The following is a 17971-nucleotide window of genomic DNA, read 5'->3' on the forward strand; positions in this document are numbered from 1 at the left end:
TGTTGGGTGGGAGGCCTAAGAATTAAAGTTTCCCAAATCTTAGGAAATTTAGCACAACCATATATTAAGATTAGGTTGGTTTTCGAGGAAAAACATTTTTCAGTATAGCTGAAGTATCAAAAAGATAAATAGTGGAAAATAATAAGTAAATACTGAAAAATGCTTTCCTCTCCTGATATCATTGATCTTTTCAATTTTGCCATCCATGCTGGCTACTTCTTTGAAGGACGGCATACACAGTACACAGACAGAGGGTACAGCAATGGGCTCTGTCCCTAGCAAATTTCCATGCAAAATACTTTGAAAAAAATGTTCTGCATGGAAATTTGGAAAGCAATTTTTAGACCTCAAACCTAACAACATAAATACAGGGCATTCCTCATAGGATTTGAGGCTTTTAGCCTAACTTTTTCCTACTTTTTGTTTTGATTGTGCATGCTTTTATAATTTTAAGATTATATCCCTGATGACTCTGTGACAGAGATGAAATACAGGATCCATTAAACCTGTGTTGAATTGTTTCTCTGTACTGTATTCTAATATATTAATACATAATATATACTGTATTCACTGTGTTGTAATTCTAATCTGATGGTATCCAGCAAGCTATTACAACAAGTTATTATTAAGAGAAATCTCCATGAAGTCAGAGACTCATCGAGGGAGGCCACATACTACATGCACCAGCTACTATCACACTTCTTCTTGAATTCATTCACACTACTTGCAGACACAACATCCAATGGCAATCTATTGGATGTTTGTTTATCAATTGAATGTCGAATCCAACAGATAAATAAACATGAAAAACTATTATTCTAATCACTATTACCCTAATTAATAATACAATGTTATTGCTCAAAAACATATAAACAACATTTAATTACCAATAGCTATCTGACCATTACCAAACCGCAAGGCAAATAAATCTTAATTATGAAAACTTTACTAATTTAGTAAAAGCCTCAAAAAAGGCTGAAACCGGTCTGGGTAGTGACCTCCCACCATAATGTAATAACAGCATACATTTCCTAGGAAATGTGTTTTTACATTATGGAAAATACCTAAGAATAGCGATCAGAACTTCACCACCTTTGCTACGAGTTGTCCGGTATTGTACTACGTACTAGGGTCATTTGCATTAGCTCATGCTAGTGTTAGCCGATACTTTATAGTTTACTATATTCGGCATGAAACTCTCTGATTTCAATCTTTGAGTTTTCTTATTCGGTTTTAGAGCAATGTGGGATTCAGTATCCCCTTAATTTAAATAATGCTAATTAATGTTTCTTTTTTGGAAAATATATTAACATGGAAGAATAACTGATCATTTTTGAAAGAAATAATCATAATCATTCTGTATGAGCTTCTAAAATGTATTTTTTAGAATACATAGGGCTGAAAATCAGTATAAGAATGAAAATATGAATTCATAATATGAGAACTGAAGAATCGAAAATGTATGAAGGAATAAAAATACAAGTTAAAAACATGGAATAAAACAATAAAATAAACCTATGAATATAAACCAATTAAACCTTCTTCTTCTTCTTTCTCATCCATCAGATGATGGTGTACTAACATTTGGCATTTGGTTCTAACTCTGGTCATTTCTCTCATTGCTCTGAAGCTCGATAATTGTGACCTTTCCTTCAAAGACTGTAGCCAAGATCTTTTTGGTCTCTATTGATTGTCTTCCTCCAATGATTCCATTCAAGATTATATTTGGTAATCTTTGAAAGGACATTTGGGGTGCTTAAGGTTCAAAGCTGTGTAACTGAGAGGAGACCTCCACACAGCCTTTAAAAGGAACGAGGAGAACCGACCAGGGCTTCTGACCTAATGTCCAATCCTCACCTTTCCGTGGTGCATCATGTTAGATATCTACCTGGATACTGAACGAACGAGGATGGGCTGGTACAACATGACAGAATTTCATGCTGGCTGGGGCATCACATGGTTAAACAAGGCTCCTTTTGTTTTCTCCAGGGAACCAGGGAGAACAGCCAAAAGTCAGCTACCAGAACAAATCATAAAACATACCAACTCAACATCAGAGTTCAAGACTGGTAAGATCAACATAAGATGCCTGAATGGCGAAGAAATGGAACTAGCTGAGGAACTGAACAAGTACCAGATCGACATAATAGAGGTGACTGAAAAAAAAAAAAAAACTGGCGAGATCTTTCTGAGCAATAAATACAAAATGTTATATTCAGGCAATAACAATCAAGGAAAAGAAGGTCAAGCCACAATATTCAACACTAAATATGAGGCTAATCTTCTTGAATGGCAGGCAGTTTCAAGTAGAGTAATATGGGCATATATCAGAATAGGGAACTGGACAATGAGACTCATTTGTGCCTATGGTCACAGCAGGTTCTACTAAGTAGAAGTGGAGCAATTTTTTGAGGCTTTAGAGAAAGCAAGTGACACAATGAAAAATGATAATTTGGTCCTTGTTGGGGATCTAAATAGCAGAGTCGGAAATGTTTATCACACATACAAAAATATTTTGGGAAAATTTGGAGAAAAGGACAAAGCTAATAATAATTGGCAAATATCTGTTCGACTATTTCTGCTCAGAACATGGACTGGTTATTACTAACACTATGTTCTCATATAAAAATGTGCACAAATTCACATGGACAGAAGAGTCTCATTGACTATGTTGTTGCCAATAGTGAAGTTTTCTCCCTGGTGCAGGACACCAGAGTGTACAGAAGATTTGAAATTGGAAGTGATCATGATTACCATTTAATCTTGAGCATGATAAAATTGAATTTCATACTGAAAAAAAAACCAAAAAACATGTAAGAAAGTTTTAAAGTGAACAAAAGTTGAGCAGCTCTCAGATGTAAGCTGTAGACTAAAATACACAAACATTATTCAAGAAAAAAATGAAAGAGTTTGAGAACAGGAACCAAACCTTGGAGATTCAGTGTCAAGCCCTGAATAAAGCGCTGATTGACACAGCCAGAAGGTGGTGAGGTTGTCAGCAAGGATAGAAAAATCAGAACTCCATGGTGGACACAGGAAGTTAAAGAGGCAGTGAAGGAAAAGAAAAAAGCATATCAAAAGTTCCTGGAAAATATAAGTCAGCTCCTGCTCTTAGAGAATACAGAGACAAATGAAAGAAAGCAAAATAATGTGTAAAACTAGATAAGCAAAAGTCATGAGAAGACTGGTAAGAACTTAGAAAATAAATATCAAGAAGGTGGCAAGATATTCTAAATGTTGTTGAAGATGCTCGGAAATGGAGGAAATAGTGTTGTAAAAGGAATTAGAGGTGATAAAGGTGACAAGAAAACTGGAGAAAAAGATATCCTTGAAGTATGGAATAATTACTTTGAAACATTGCTAAATGAAACAAGCAGTGATAACACAGTGGTAAAAAACTGGGATGCAGACAGGAATACTTATCCCTACTTGAAGTAGAAAAAGCCACAAAGGCCTGAAATGTGGAAAGGCAACAGAAGTAGATGATATTTGACCAGAAATGCTCAAGTATGGAGGTATAAAAGTCTTACGGTGGCTGCACTGCATAGTTCAGAAGGCCTGAACAGAGGGACGAATTCCCGATGATTGGAGTAGAGCTCTCATAGTATCCATATATAAAAAGGGAAATAAAACTGAATGTGAGAATTACAGAGGTATTTCTCTACTGAGTGGTTCTGGTAAGATTTATGCACGTATACTTGAGAAACAGTTGAGAAGGATTGTGGAAGAAAAGCTTGACGAAGAACAAGCTGGATTCAGGACAAAAAGAGGCTGTCAGGATCAGATTTTCACTTTATGACAAACAGTTGAGAAATCATGGGAATATAACAAAGATCTCTATTTAAGTTTTGTAGATCTGGAAAAGGCATATGACAAAGTGCCAAGAGAGAAGCTATTCAAAACGCTACAGTTATATGGTGTCAATGGGGCATTATATAAGCAATACTTGGTCTTTATTTGAGTTTTAAGTCAGAAGTTAGAATTGAAGTACAGGAAGATGGTTTAATGTTAAATCTGATCTCAGACATAGATGTTCATTATCCCCCCCCCCCTCTGTTATTCATTATCTATATGGATCCCATTATGAAGGAAAGTGGTATTAACAACCTTACCAGCCATTATGGATCAAATACGCATACTCATACGCTTCGTATTCATCATATATTTCAATGTAATATCAATGGAATTACAATTTTAATATGCACTTCACATCCATGGTAACTTGGACACACACACACACACATATACATATAAGTTCTGGCTGGTAGCATGGTTAAACCTGATATCAAAATTGGAGATGTTAATCACAGCTCTTTGCTTTATGTGGATGATGTTATACTTCTAAATAAATCCACTACAAGTCTGCAAGATTCCCTGACTAAATTGAATAACTATTGTAATAGATTTGGTATGAAAGTCAGCAGTAACAAGACAAAGACAATGAAAACAGGTAGAAGCACTGAAAATATCAACTGTCACATGAATGGAGAACCTATAGAACAAGTAAATCATTTCAACTACTTAGACACGATTTTTAAACCAAGACATAGGTGGACTGATACAGTAAAAAGTGCCTTAGAAGATAGAATATAAGATCTGATAATATTGGAGTCTTAACAGGTAACAGACTGATTTGGAGGAAAATTGTAGATAGGAAGTTAGTAATGATATCAATTTTTTTCCTTTGTAGTACTATCATATCCTATATAACCCTTGGGGGTACATGGCAAGAATTTGATGATGAAATTATATTCTTGTTTAATCCTTGACATAAGTGCAAGCAAACAAAGTTTGCACTTGAAGTATCATCATGACTATAATCCCATAAATGAATCCAAATTGATCTTTGTTAAGTTCTTTATTGAGATCTCATCATTGAAACCCAAACCCATAATTCATATATTATCCAAATATGAATTATGGCTTTGGCACACTTTATTACTAAAATATTACTAAATATTACTTATTACTAAAGCGAATGTAAAAGAAATTTACGTTCACTAAGGCACTCCGTATTTATGACCGCACAGAAAAAGCAATGCTCAGAGAACAGATCCAAACAGCCCGCCAAAACCTAGCAACAACACAAAATCTGGTTTCAAAATTGCAATCCGAACTATCGAACTATATTAATCCAAAATTCTACAAGTACTTGAAAGAATTACCGACAATTCGGCCAAATATACCCTGGAAAAGAATAAAGAAAAACTCAAGACCAAATTCCACAGTTTGAAACAACGGCAAAATATGGCGGCCAATCGCAGGAATCCATCCAATCTGAAGACCTCCTCCCCGATAAACACCAACAATAAACAACAAACAAGGGAGACAAGAAGCGACCAACCACCACCAAGCAAGAACCATGTAATCAACCTATTAAGCCACACTCTGAACAACGGCGAACTTACGCTACCGAATAAAGGACTTAACTATGCAATAGCACCTAAAAAGGTAAACAAATTGGATTTTATCTACCACACAGAAAGAGGCATCAGGTCCCTACCTAACAATATAGCAGATAAAATACGACTAGAAACTAGTAATGTCCTGAACACTAAGAAAACCATACAGAACAATCTCACAAAAACAGAACTAGCAGCAATTAAGTCATTAAAATCCAAACAAAACATAATAATAACGAAACGAATAAAGGCAGTGCCACTGTCGTCCTTGACAGATCAACATATGTACTTCCAATGAATCAACTAGTAGCCAATAACCACACATATAAGCTGGTAAATTATAACCCAACAAAAAGGGTAAAGGATAAAACAGAGAAACTACTCAAGTCTGTCACTTCTTGGCCACCAGACATGGTTAAAAAAACTCAAACCCCACTACGCCCCCCCCCCCCCCCAGAATATATGGGGTCCCGAAATAAACAAACAAAATGTGCCCCTTCGACCAATCATAGCAGGAATAGACAGTCCCAATTACCACTTAGCCAAGATATTAGCAGCAACACTCAAGGAGTTGGTAGGTCATTCCCCCTCCTACATAAAAAACACACAACACTTTATAAACAAAATTAAAAACATAACACTCGTCAAAGACAACTTATTAGTCAGTTTCGACGTTTCTGCCCTTTTCACTAATGTCCCCATCAATGACACAATTCTCTTACTACAGAACAAATTTCCACACGACATTATGGCCCTCTTTGCCCACGTACTACAGTCCGGTTACTTCGTGTGGCAAAACAAATTTTACCTACAGAAAGAAGGTACAGCCACGGGCTCACCACTCCCCCCCCCACCCCAAATTGCTACCTTCTACATGGAAACCTTTGAGCAAAGGGCTCTTGATTCCGCCACGCTAAGACCAACCGTCTGGCTTAGATACATTGACGATGTGTTCGCGATCTGGCCACACGGGCCACAAACACTAAACACATTCCTTGGCCACCTGAACAAACAACATAAACGCATACAATTCACCATCAAAATCGAAAATCAAAATTCACTCCCGTTCCTAGATACACTAGTTACACGTCTTCCTTCAGGCAGTCTATCCTTCATGGTCTACCAAAAACCGACACACACTGGCCAATACATACATGCTAATTCACATCACCACCCATCACAAAAATATGGAGTCATTAACACCCTTAAAAACAGAGCTACAACAATTTGCTCTAATCAGCAAGCCCTGAAACAAAAACTAAAAATCATCAGCGACACATTCATCAATAATGGCTAATAACAAAAATACTATTAATAAAATACTCCATAAAACAACAACAAAAACAAATCTAGATTACAGTAAAAAAACCCAGTAGCATCCCATACATTAAAGGGTTATCAGAAAAAATCAACAGAATCCTACAACATTATAACCTCAATGCCACCTTTAAACCACTCATTAAACTTAAAACCACATTCAACTCCTCTAAGGATCCTCTCCTCCCATTAGCACATCCTGGAGTCTATTGCATCCGCTGCACCTGTACTTACCGTACATTGGTGAAACAGGATGGACAATACCTATACGCAAGAAAGAACACATTAGACACATTAAATATAACCATTATGGTGAAGCAGGCCTCTCAGACCACGTGCTCAATGCCTTATACCAAATCAACTGGAAAAGCACCCGCTCTTTATACCACACAAAAACCTGGTATGAAATGAAATTTAAGGAAGCCTGCGAAATCCTGATAAACCACCCAAATATCAACAACAACAAAGATGGCATGAAAATTCCGAGGATCTGGATGGCACACATTCAGCCTACCTAATATATAAGATCCAGCATAAGTCAGGACACTAGCCAATCTTCAGCTAGTATTAGAAACCATTCCATACCAACTGGCTGGAATGTACAAGTATAATCATGATGTTAATTTATGTATATAGATAGATACTTGTTGGTACGCCCAATGTATTTCTACAACCAACAGATAACACTAATAATAGGACTCTAGTGTTGATGTATAATTTTTTTTTTTTCCCACCGGAGGTCAGGCCAACAATTGTTGCAGCAGTTGGTCAGTATCTTTAACAAACCAGTTTGATTGTAGTGTAGCTTGTTTTCTGTGTATAGTTGTATGCTCCAGAAGATGACCTTGACATAAAGGTTGAAACGTCAAATGTAGATTTTAGTTATATTAAATTAAAGTTTTTATTCAAACACGGTAGTTGTCTCCATAATTTTCAAAAATGTATTACTAAAATACTCTGAATTAGAGATAGATGTTGAAATTTTAAAGTATTTGTATATAGAAATAAGACTTCTGCATTACTTCAAATTTGGTATCACTTCTGGGTCTGGCTACCACTGATGAGACCTCAATAAATGTCGAAACCAGTCTTGGTAGTGGCCCTTCCCATAATGCATAGCATTATACATGTCCGTAAGGATATATGCATTACATTATGGGATACTAAGGCAATTGATGTGAAGTCATTAGCCTCTGTATTACAAGTAGCCCAGTGATTAAGTTACTGCATGTGCAAACTTTGTTTATATGTGGATAAAGGATGCAACCAAGAATACAATTTCTTGTCATCTTTAATTTATAGTATAACCAAGTGAAAAAAACTTTATAAATAATTCTGATCCAGAGCGCCGCCTAAGTGTCAAAGTCAAATAACTGGGAGGAGACTGCCACATCACTTAGCGATGCTCTGGAAGAATTATTTGTACAGTTTTTAGGTTTCTAACCTAATGTCCCGGCCTCAGCTTGTGGTGCATCCTGTTTCTAGGTGTCCACTGGATGTTGAATGAACAAGGATGTGCTGGCAATTTGAAACTTAACCGACCAAATTGTACTCTCTGTTGGCTTAACCCAGAAATACAAATTATAATACATGAGATTTCGTGGTGGCTGAGTCATCTCCAAGTTAAACAAGGCTCCTTCTGTTTTTGTCAGTGCACCAGAGCAAACAGCGAAAAATCAGTTACTGAAACAAATTCCAACTCAATATCTAGAAGAAGAAGAATAAACCTAATTTCAGAAGAATTGAAGACAGGAATCATCGATATAATAAGTATTAATGGGAAGGAAATTAAACTTGCAGAAGAACTGAAAAATTACCATGCGAAGACACTGTGAGACAAAGGAGACAAAAACAGGTGAGATCCTATGTAATAATAACTATAGGATGTCGTATTTAGACAATAATGATCAAAGAAGGACAGGAGTAGTGATAACCAATAATACCAAACATGAAAATAAACTTCTTGATTCATTATTCAAAACTTTTAGAAACAACTACTGTGTTATAGTAAAACTTCAGTTTAATATAAACCAAAATAATCACTCGACATTTTGACTTTCACATTAAAGTCATCATATGGAGTATACATACATATACAAAGAAACAAGCTACATTACAATCTACATACTATGCTAATGTCACATTAATTTGGTCAACTGTTGAAACTACTGTCCTGACCTCTAGTAGAAAAAAAAAATGCTACTACATCAACACTAGAGTTCTGTTATTATTATTATTTATTCGATTAAAAATCATTAAGCGATATCTTAAGCTAGAGTGCAACACGTTCTCACATAATTACTCTTAAGTACACTCATAAATTAGAACAAAACAGTATGGATGGTGCCCAATAAGAGCTGAAATTATTGCTTAGAGTCCTAAAGTAAAAGTTTGCTGGAAAACTTGAACTTAAGTGGGCCGAACATGTGCTATCCTAATTCTTGGGATTTTTATGTCACCATTATTGTTAACATTAGGACGGTTGGTCAAAATTTTGCAGGCTTCTTTAAATTTGCATTGATACCAGGTTTTTGTATGATCTATAGAACATGTACTTTTTCAATCAATTTGGTGAAGGGTGTTAAGAGCATGATCTGAGAATCCTGCTTCACCAAAATTGTTGAATTTAATGTGTCACTGCCCCCCCCCCCCCCCAGATAGGAATTATACGTCCAGTTTCACAAATATAAGTTTACTTAACTAATTGTTAATTTAATAATTATATTACATTGTATTGTATACCGTAAGGGGTGCTTAAGGGTCAAAGCTGTATAACTGAGAGGAGACCTCCACATAGCCTTTAAAGGAATGCAGAGAACCGACCAGGGCTTCTGACCTAATGTCCAATCCCTCACCTTCTCATGGTGCACCCTGTTGGGTATCTACTTGGATAATGAATGAACGAGGATGAGCTGGCAATTTGGAATTTAGCCGACCAAATTGTATTTTTATTGGTTAAACCAAAATAAAAAATTATGGTACAACATGACAAAATTTCATGCCGGCTGGGGCGTTGCCCGGTTAAACAAGGCCCCCGTTGTTTTCGCCAGGAACCAGGGCAAACAGCAAAAAGTCAGCTACTGGAACAAATCTGAAAACAAACCCCAACTCAACATCACCAGAGTTAAAGATTGGTACTATATTAACGTAAGAAGCCTGAATGGCAAAGAAATGGAGCTAGCTGAGAGACTTATTTGTGCCTATGGTCCCACAGAAGGTACTACTAAGGTAGAAGTTGAGGAATTTTTTGATGCTTTAGAAAAATCAACTGACACAATGAAAAAGGAAAAGTTGGTCCTTGTTGGGGATCTAAATACCAGAGTAGGAAATGATTGTGAGACATACAAAAATATTTTGGGAAAATTTGGAGAAAAGAGCAAAGCTAATAATAATGGCAAATACCTGTTGGATTTCTGCTCAGGACATGGACTGGTTATTACTAACACCATGTTCCAACATAACAATGTGCACAAATTCACATGGAGAGAAGAGGCTAGAAATAAGAAAAGTCTCATTGACTATGTTATTGTTGATAGAGATGTTTTCTGCCTGGTGCAAGACACCAGAGTGTACAGAGGATTTAAAATTGGAAGTGATCACTATTTAGTCTTGAGCAGGATAAAATTGAATTTCATATTGAAAAGAATAACATGTAAGAAAGTTTTAAAGCGAATAAAAGTTGAGCAGCTCTCAGATGTGAACTGTAGACTAAAATACAGAAAGATTATTGAAAAAAAAAAATGAAAAATTTCGAGAACAGGAATCAAACCTTGCTGATTCAGTGGCAAACTCTGAAGAAAACATTGATTGATTCTGCCAGAGGGGCATGTGGTGAGGTTGTCTGCAAGGATAGAAAAATCAGAACTGTATAGTGGACACAGGAAGTTAAAGAGGAAGTGAAGGAAAAGAAGTAAGCATATCAAAAGTTCCTGTCAAATAAGTCAGCTTGTGCTCTTAGAGAATATAGAGACAAATGCAAGAATGCTAAACCACTGTGTAAAACTAGCTAAACAAACATCATGGGAGGACTTTGGCAAGAATATAGAAAATAAATATCAAGAAGGGTGCAAAATATTCTGGAGGTTGTTGAAGAAGCTTAGGAATGGAGGAAAGAGTGATGTAAAAGGAGTTAGAGATGTAAAGGTGACATGAAAAACAGGAGAAAAAGATATCCTTGAAGTATGGAGTAATTACTTTGAAAAAACTGCTTAATGAAACAAGCAGTGATGACAGCACAGTGGTAAAAAGCACTGACCAGGCATGCAGTCAGGAATACATATCCATACTTGATGTAGAAAGAGCCCTCAAAAGGCTTGAAATGTGGAAAGGCAGCAGAAGTAGATGATATTCGACCAGCAATGCTGAAGTATGATGGTATAAAAGTCTTACAGTGGCTGCACTGCATAGTTCAGAAAGCCTGGACAGAGGGACGAATTCCCGATGATTGGAGTAGAGGTCTCATAGTACCCCATATATAAAAAGGGAATAAAAACTGAATGTGAGAATTACAGAGGTATTTCCCTACTGAGTGTTCCTGACAAGATCTATGCAAGTGTACTTGAGAAACGGTTGAGAAGAATTGTGGAAGAAAAGCTTGGTGAAGAACAAGCTGGATTCGGGCCAAATAGAGGCTGTCAGGATCAGATCTTCACTTTGCGACAAATAGGCGAGAAAGCATGGGAATATAACAAAGATCTGTATTTAAGTTTTGTCGATTTGGAAAAGGCATATGACAAGGTGCCAAGAGAGAAGCTATTCAATACGCTGCAGTTATATGGTGTCAATGGGGCATTATATCAAGCAATACTTAGTCTTTATTTGAGTTGTAAGTCAGCAGTTAGAATTGAAGGAACTACAGGAAGATGGTTTAATGTTAAATCTGGTGTGAGACAAGGATGTACATTATCCCCTCTGTTATTCATTATCTATATGGATCACATTATGAAGGAAAGTGGTATTAAACATGATATCAAAATTGGAGATGTTAATGTTAGCTCTTTGCTTTATGCGGATGATGTTATACTTCTAAATAAATCCGCTACAAGTCTGCAAGATTCTCTGACCAAATTGAGTAGCTGTTGTAATAGATATGGTAAGAAGGTCAGCAATAAAAATACAAAGACAATGAAAATAGGCAGAATCGTTGAAAATGTCAACTGCGTTGTGAATGGAGAACCTGTGGAAAAAGTAAAACATTTCAGCTATTTAGGCATGATTTTTAATGAAGATGGTAAATTAAATATAGAAATAGACAACAGAATCAGCAAAACTGGTATTGCAGGAAGCCAATGGAATAAATTTGTATGGATTAAGGGAGAACTTAGTCAGAACACTAAATTAGCTGTATACAAGACAGTGTTCAAACCAGTTTTAACTTATGGATCTGAGAGCTGTGTCAGAAGTAAAACACTTAACTAAAGACTAGAGACCACAGATACGAGTGTCCTGAGAAAGATTAGAGGCGTGAACAGATGGCATCAATGGCAATATCATATTAAAAATAATTATTATTTTTTTTTATATAACGAAACCTGTGGTGAATTCGTCACTAAAAACACACGTAATAACCACAGTAATGATTATTCAATTCGTAAATATTTCATCCCAAGTATTTTGGGACATCATCAGTAGAGTAGTTCAAACAATACTAGAATAACATACAGTTAGAGCGCATGATTACAATGGAATCTCAATAAGCGTGCAGTAACGTGTTATAGAAGTAAATTAAATATAACTGGAAAAAATACATATATATAAAGATTTATTTACACAATTTTGTATGACAATTTCCATACTTTAGGAATAGTAAGAACATTGTTGCGGTTTAAATTTGGTCTGTGTAGTAGGGCTTCAGCACTTTCTTTATATAAACATGCATATTTATATAAAGATCTGTGTAAAAGTTTCGACTTCTCCCAATGGATCCTATGGTTTTGATTTTCAATTCCGTGTTGGAAGAGACCAGATTTCTGCGGTTTGATAAGACGAATGTGGTCTTGATGTTCTAAGATGCGTTTCTGAACAGACCTACCTGTCTGACCAAAGTAAGACAATTTGCAGGAGCATGGATCTCATAAATGCCAGGTAACATCAGAGGTGAGAGTTTGTCCTTAGGAGAAGGTAACAAGTTATAGATTTGGTTGATAAGTTTGTAAGTAGTGGCAAAATTGTATTTGCGATCTCCTTTATCACCAAACTTGTTTCTAGAACACATTGAAGGAAAAATATTCACTTTTGAACAAAAACCAAAAATTTGGTTACGATATGTCGATGACCTATTTGTAGTCTGGGATCATCCTGAACAGGAATTACAACTGTTTCTAGATAAAATAAACCTTCTTCATCCTCGCATCAACTTTATGCTAGAAAAAGAATCTTCACAGGGTATCTCCTTTCTGGATTTACACATTCAAAGAAAAGAAGACAGTTCCATCGCCACGTCTGTCTATCACAAGCCTACATTTTCAGGTTGCTACATTCACAATTCTTCCGCTCATCATCCATCTCAGTAATTTGGCATCATTAAATCACTAGTTTCCAGAGCACACTAATTCTGCTCCTCTGAAAATTCTCTAAACCAAGAACTAGAAATAATTAAAAATACAGCTATAATAAATGGATATAATCTTAAAACAACTCAAAAAATCATCAGTCACCTTCCTGCACAAGAAGAAGTCTATAGGATTCCCATACCTTACGTCAAAGGCATCTCCGAATGTCTTTCAAAAATTATGAAGAAATACAATTTTGCCACTACTTACAAACCTATCAACCAAATCTATAACTTGTTACCTTCTCCAAAGGACTAACTCTCACCTCTGGTGTTACCTGGATTTTATGAGATACCATGCTCCTGCAAATTGTCTTACTTTGGTCAGAAAGGTAAGTCTGTTCAGAAACACGTCTCGGAACAATTATCTTTTCAAACCGCAGAAATCTGATCGCTCCCAACACAGAGTTGAACTTACTACACAGACCAAATTTAAATTGCAATGATGTTCTTACTATTCCTAAAGTATGGGAAATTGTCATACAAAATTGTGTAAAATAATCTTTATATATATATATATATATATTATTTTTTTTTTTTTCAGTTATATTTAATTTACTTCTATAACACGTTACTGCACGCATATTGAGATTCCATTGTGCACCCTAACTGTATGTTATTCCTAGTATTGTTTGAACTACTGTACTGATGATGTCCCAAGATACTTGGGATGAAATATTTACACATTAAATAGTCATTACTGTGGTTATTACGTGTGTTTTTAGTGAAAAAATAATTATATTAGGAAAGAACTTGACATTGTTAGCATCCAGGAATGCATTATAGAGCTAATCTAATGGTATGGTCACTTAAACAGAATGGGCAAGGAAAGATTAGCAAAACAAGTGTTCTCTGCCAGGTTGGCAGGAAAACAACCCAGAGGAAGACTAAGATATAGGTGGATTGATACGGTACAAAGTGCCTTAGACGATAGAAATATCAGATCTGATAATGTTGGAGTCTTGATAAGTAACAGGCTGATTCGGAGAAAAATTGTATATAGGAAGTTAGTAATGATGTAAATTTTTCATGTAGTACTATCATATCCTGTACACCCCTTGAGGGTACATTGCAGGAATTTGATGATGATGATGACACGTGCGCAGACCATTTTAAGTACTATTATTAAGTTATTTATAAGTACTATTATTAAGTACTATTTATTTATTTTATTTTTATTATTATTATTTTTATTTTATTTTATTTTTTTATTTTTATTTATTTTTATCGCTAGAGGTCAGGCTAGGGAAAAGGATTAACTAACTACGTAGAATATTTAGTTTACCGGTATACAGGGCATGAGCATGTAGCTTTGTTCCATATACGCTTATATTCTTCCAATGATGACCTCGATACAGAGGTCGAAATGTCAAGTTTTGTTTTATTAGTAATTAATAAAATAATCTGTTCAACATGTGTGTTTTTGTGTCCCTAAATTTACAAATATGACCATTTTAAGTAATTCATGATCAGATTGTACAATAAATGGCAGGAATATCAACTATACAGTTGGAAAAGATAATATAAAAAGTTTAAATGAAAATGAATCTAAGCAAAACTAAAACAAATGAAAATAGGAAGATATGAGGAAAAAATTTCAATAAACTTAGAAAAATAACATACTTGAACAAGTAAAGCAATTTACGTATGTTGGGAGTTTCATTACTTATTCAGCCAACACAGAAATGGTAAAATATAAACTTAACAAAGGATAATCTAATATGAATAAAATAAACAAAATATGAAAAAATAACAGAATTTCAAAAAGCCTCAAACTAAAACTCTATAAAATCATTATTATACCTTCAACAAAATATGGAGCCGAAACTCATACAATCATTCAGAAAGAAATACAGAAAATCAGAGAGTATTAGATTTTCATAACACAAAACAAATGAGCAAGTCAAACACAAATTAAACTATAGAGAAGATATCATAGCTGTAATTCTTAAACAGCAACTATGATGGTTTGGACACCTCCAGAGAACTCTTTCCTCCAAATCAGTCTGTTACATGTTAACATTAAATTAAATATTTCCTATTTCCACTAAAAATTGTGCCTAAGTAGCTGAAATGTTTCACTTGTTCTATAGGTTCTCCATTCACAATGCAGTCGATATTTTCAATGCTTCTGCCTATTTTCATTGTCTTGTTATTGCTGATCTTCATACCATATTTATTACAACAGTCATTCAATTTAGTCGGAGAATCTTCCAGACTAGTAGCAGATTTATTTAGAAGTATAACAACATCTGCATAAAGCAAAAAGCTGAGATCAACATCTCCATTGATATCAAGTTTAATACCACTTCCTTCATAATGTGATCCATATAGATAAGGAGAGAGGGGAAAAGTACATCCTTATTTGACATCAGATTTAACATTAAATGTTCCTGTATTTCCTACAATTCTAACTTCTGACTTAAAACTCAAATAAAGACCAAGTATTGCTTGATATAATGCCCCATTGACACCATATAACTGTAGCGTTTTGAATAGCTTCTCTCTTGGCACTTTGTCATATGCCTTTTCCAGATCTACAAAACTTAAATAGAGATCTTTGTTATATTCCCATGATTTCTCAACTGTTTGTCATAAAGTGAAAATCTGATCCTGACAGCCTCTTTTTGTCCTGAATCCAGCTTGTTCTTCGTCAAGCTTTTCTTCCACAATCCTTCTCAACTGTTTCTCAAGTATACGTGCATAAATCTTACCAGAACCACTCAGTAGAGAAATACCTCTGTAATTCTCACATTCAGTTTTATTTCCCTTTTTATATATGGATACTATGAGAGCTCTACTCCAATCATCGGGAATTCGTCCCTCTGTTCAGGCCTTCTGAACTATGCAGTGCAGCCACCGTAAGACTTTTATACCTCCATACTTGAGCATTTCTGGTCAAATATCATCTACTTCTGTTGCCTTTCCACATTTCAGGCCTTTGTGGCTTTTTCTACTTCAAGTAGGGATAAGTATTCCTGTCTGCATCCCAGTTTTTTACCACTGTGTTATCACTGCTTGTTTCATTTAGCAATGTTTCAAAGTAATTATTCCATACTTCAAGGATATCTTTTTCTCCAGTTTTCTTGTCACCTTTATCACCTCTAATTCCTTTTACAACACTATTTCCTCCATTTCCGAGCATCTTCAACAACATTTAGAATATCTTGCCACCTTCTTGATATTTATTTTCTAAGTTCTTACCAGTCTTCTCATGACTTTTGCTTATCTAGTTTTACACATTATTTTGCTTTCTTTCATTTGTCTCTGTATTCTCTAAGAGCAGGAGCTGACTTATTTTCCAGGAACTTTTGATATGCTTTTTTCTTTTCCTTCACTGCCTCTTTAACTTCCTGTGTCCACCATGGAGTTCTGATTTTTCTATCCTTGCTGACAACCTCACCACCTTCTGGCTGCATCAATCAGCGCTTTATTCCGGGCTTGTCACTGAATCTCCAAGGTTTGGTTCCTGTTCTCAAACTCTTGACTTTTGTCATGTCTCAAACATGACTTTTGTTTAGCTAGTTTTACACACTGTTTAGCTTTCTTACATTTGTCTCTGTATTCTCTAAGAGCAGAAGATGACTTATTTGCCAGGAGTGTTTGATATGCTTTCTTCTTTTCCTTCACTGCCTCTTTAACTTCCTGTGTTCGCTATGGAGTTCTGATATTTTTATCCTTGCAGACAACCTCACCTCGTTTCTCGGGCTGAATGAATTAGTGTTTTCTTCACAGCTTGCAACTGAATCTGCAAGGTATTATTATGTGATATGCCTGAATGCTCTTTAAAGCTAAAATGATCTTATCTTATTAGTCACCTGGCATGCTGTAATAGGTGTGATAAGAAAGCTAAAAATATAAAACATAAAATATGAAATAGAATCAGCATATTACATAAATAAAAAAGTGATGATTAACCGGAAAGCCTCTTCTGTTAACTTGTCTAAAATGCATAGCATGGCAGGTGTATTCTGCCAGACATTATGGTAAGAATTACTTCCCAGATCTGTGAAGATAATGATAACTATTTTAATGAAAATAATCAAATTTTTGATTATTAGGAAAATGACATTGAGAATTTGAGATAATTATTGCAATTTTTTTTATTTTTTTTATTTATTTATTTATTTATTTTTTTAACCAAGTTGGAAAGCATATTATATTTGACAAGAAATTATATCCTTGTTTTCATCTGTATTGTACTATTTAGCATATGCAAGAAAAATTTGCCTAAAGAGTCCTTATGAATAAACCATCTCTTTGAAGGATGACACTGATGTGCATTTTGGGATACAAAACTGATGATGTTAAGTCAGCTGCTTTCTGTCTATAGGTAGTGTTGTGAAAGCACTCTGCCACATTTGTATGTGGCAATTTCTAGGAAAATAAAAAATAACTTCAATCTGCTGGTCTTGAAATCTAATGTATAATAAGTTTCGTCTTCCTCTAACTTTCTATCCATTTACAGTACTAAAGTATAATAAGTTAAAGTGCTGTGCGTGGAATTATCATTAGTTATATAATTAATTAAGGTGCTGTGCATGTGTGTGGAATTACCATAAAAAACACCTTAGTTTGCTTATGCTGAGATAAAATACAGATGAAAAACAGGATTTTAACTTTTTGTCAAGTATGTATATATATATATATATATATATATATCCTTTCCGAGTGAAAAAATTTGCCATAGATACTCTAGTGT

The 17971-nt window shown here is 35.1% G+C and overlaps 1 protein-coding gene across 1 annotated transcript in view; it reads right to left on the bottom strand.

The window, feature by feature from the left end:
* The window catches only part of LOC150108561 (protein ENL-like), a 188152-nt gene that overhangs the window by 12603 nt on the left and 157578 nt on the right, over positions 1–17971 (bottom strand). The window lies entirely within an intron of this gene.

This window comes from Typopeltis vanoorti, chromosome 3 (genome assembly GCF_054136105.1).
Source record: "Typopeltis vanoorti isolate ZY-2024b chromosome 3, IOZ_Tvanoo_1.0, whole genome shotgun sequence".
NCBI lineage: Eukaryota > Metazoa > Arthropoda > Arachnida > Uropygi > Thelyphonidae > Typopeltis > Typopeltis vanoorti.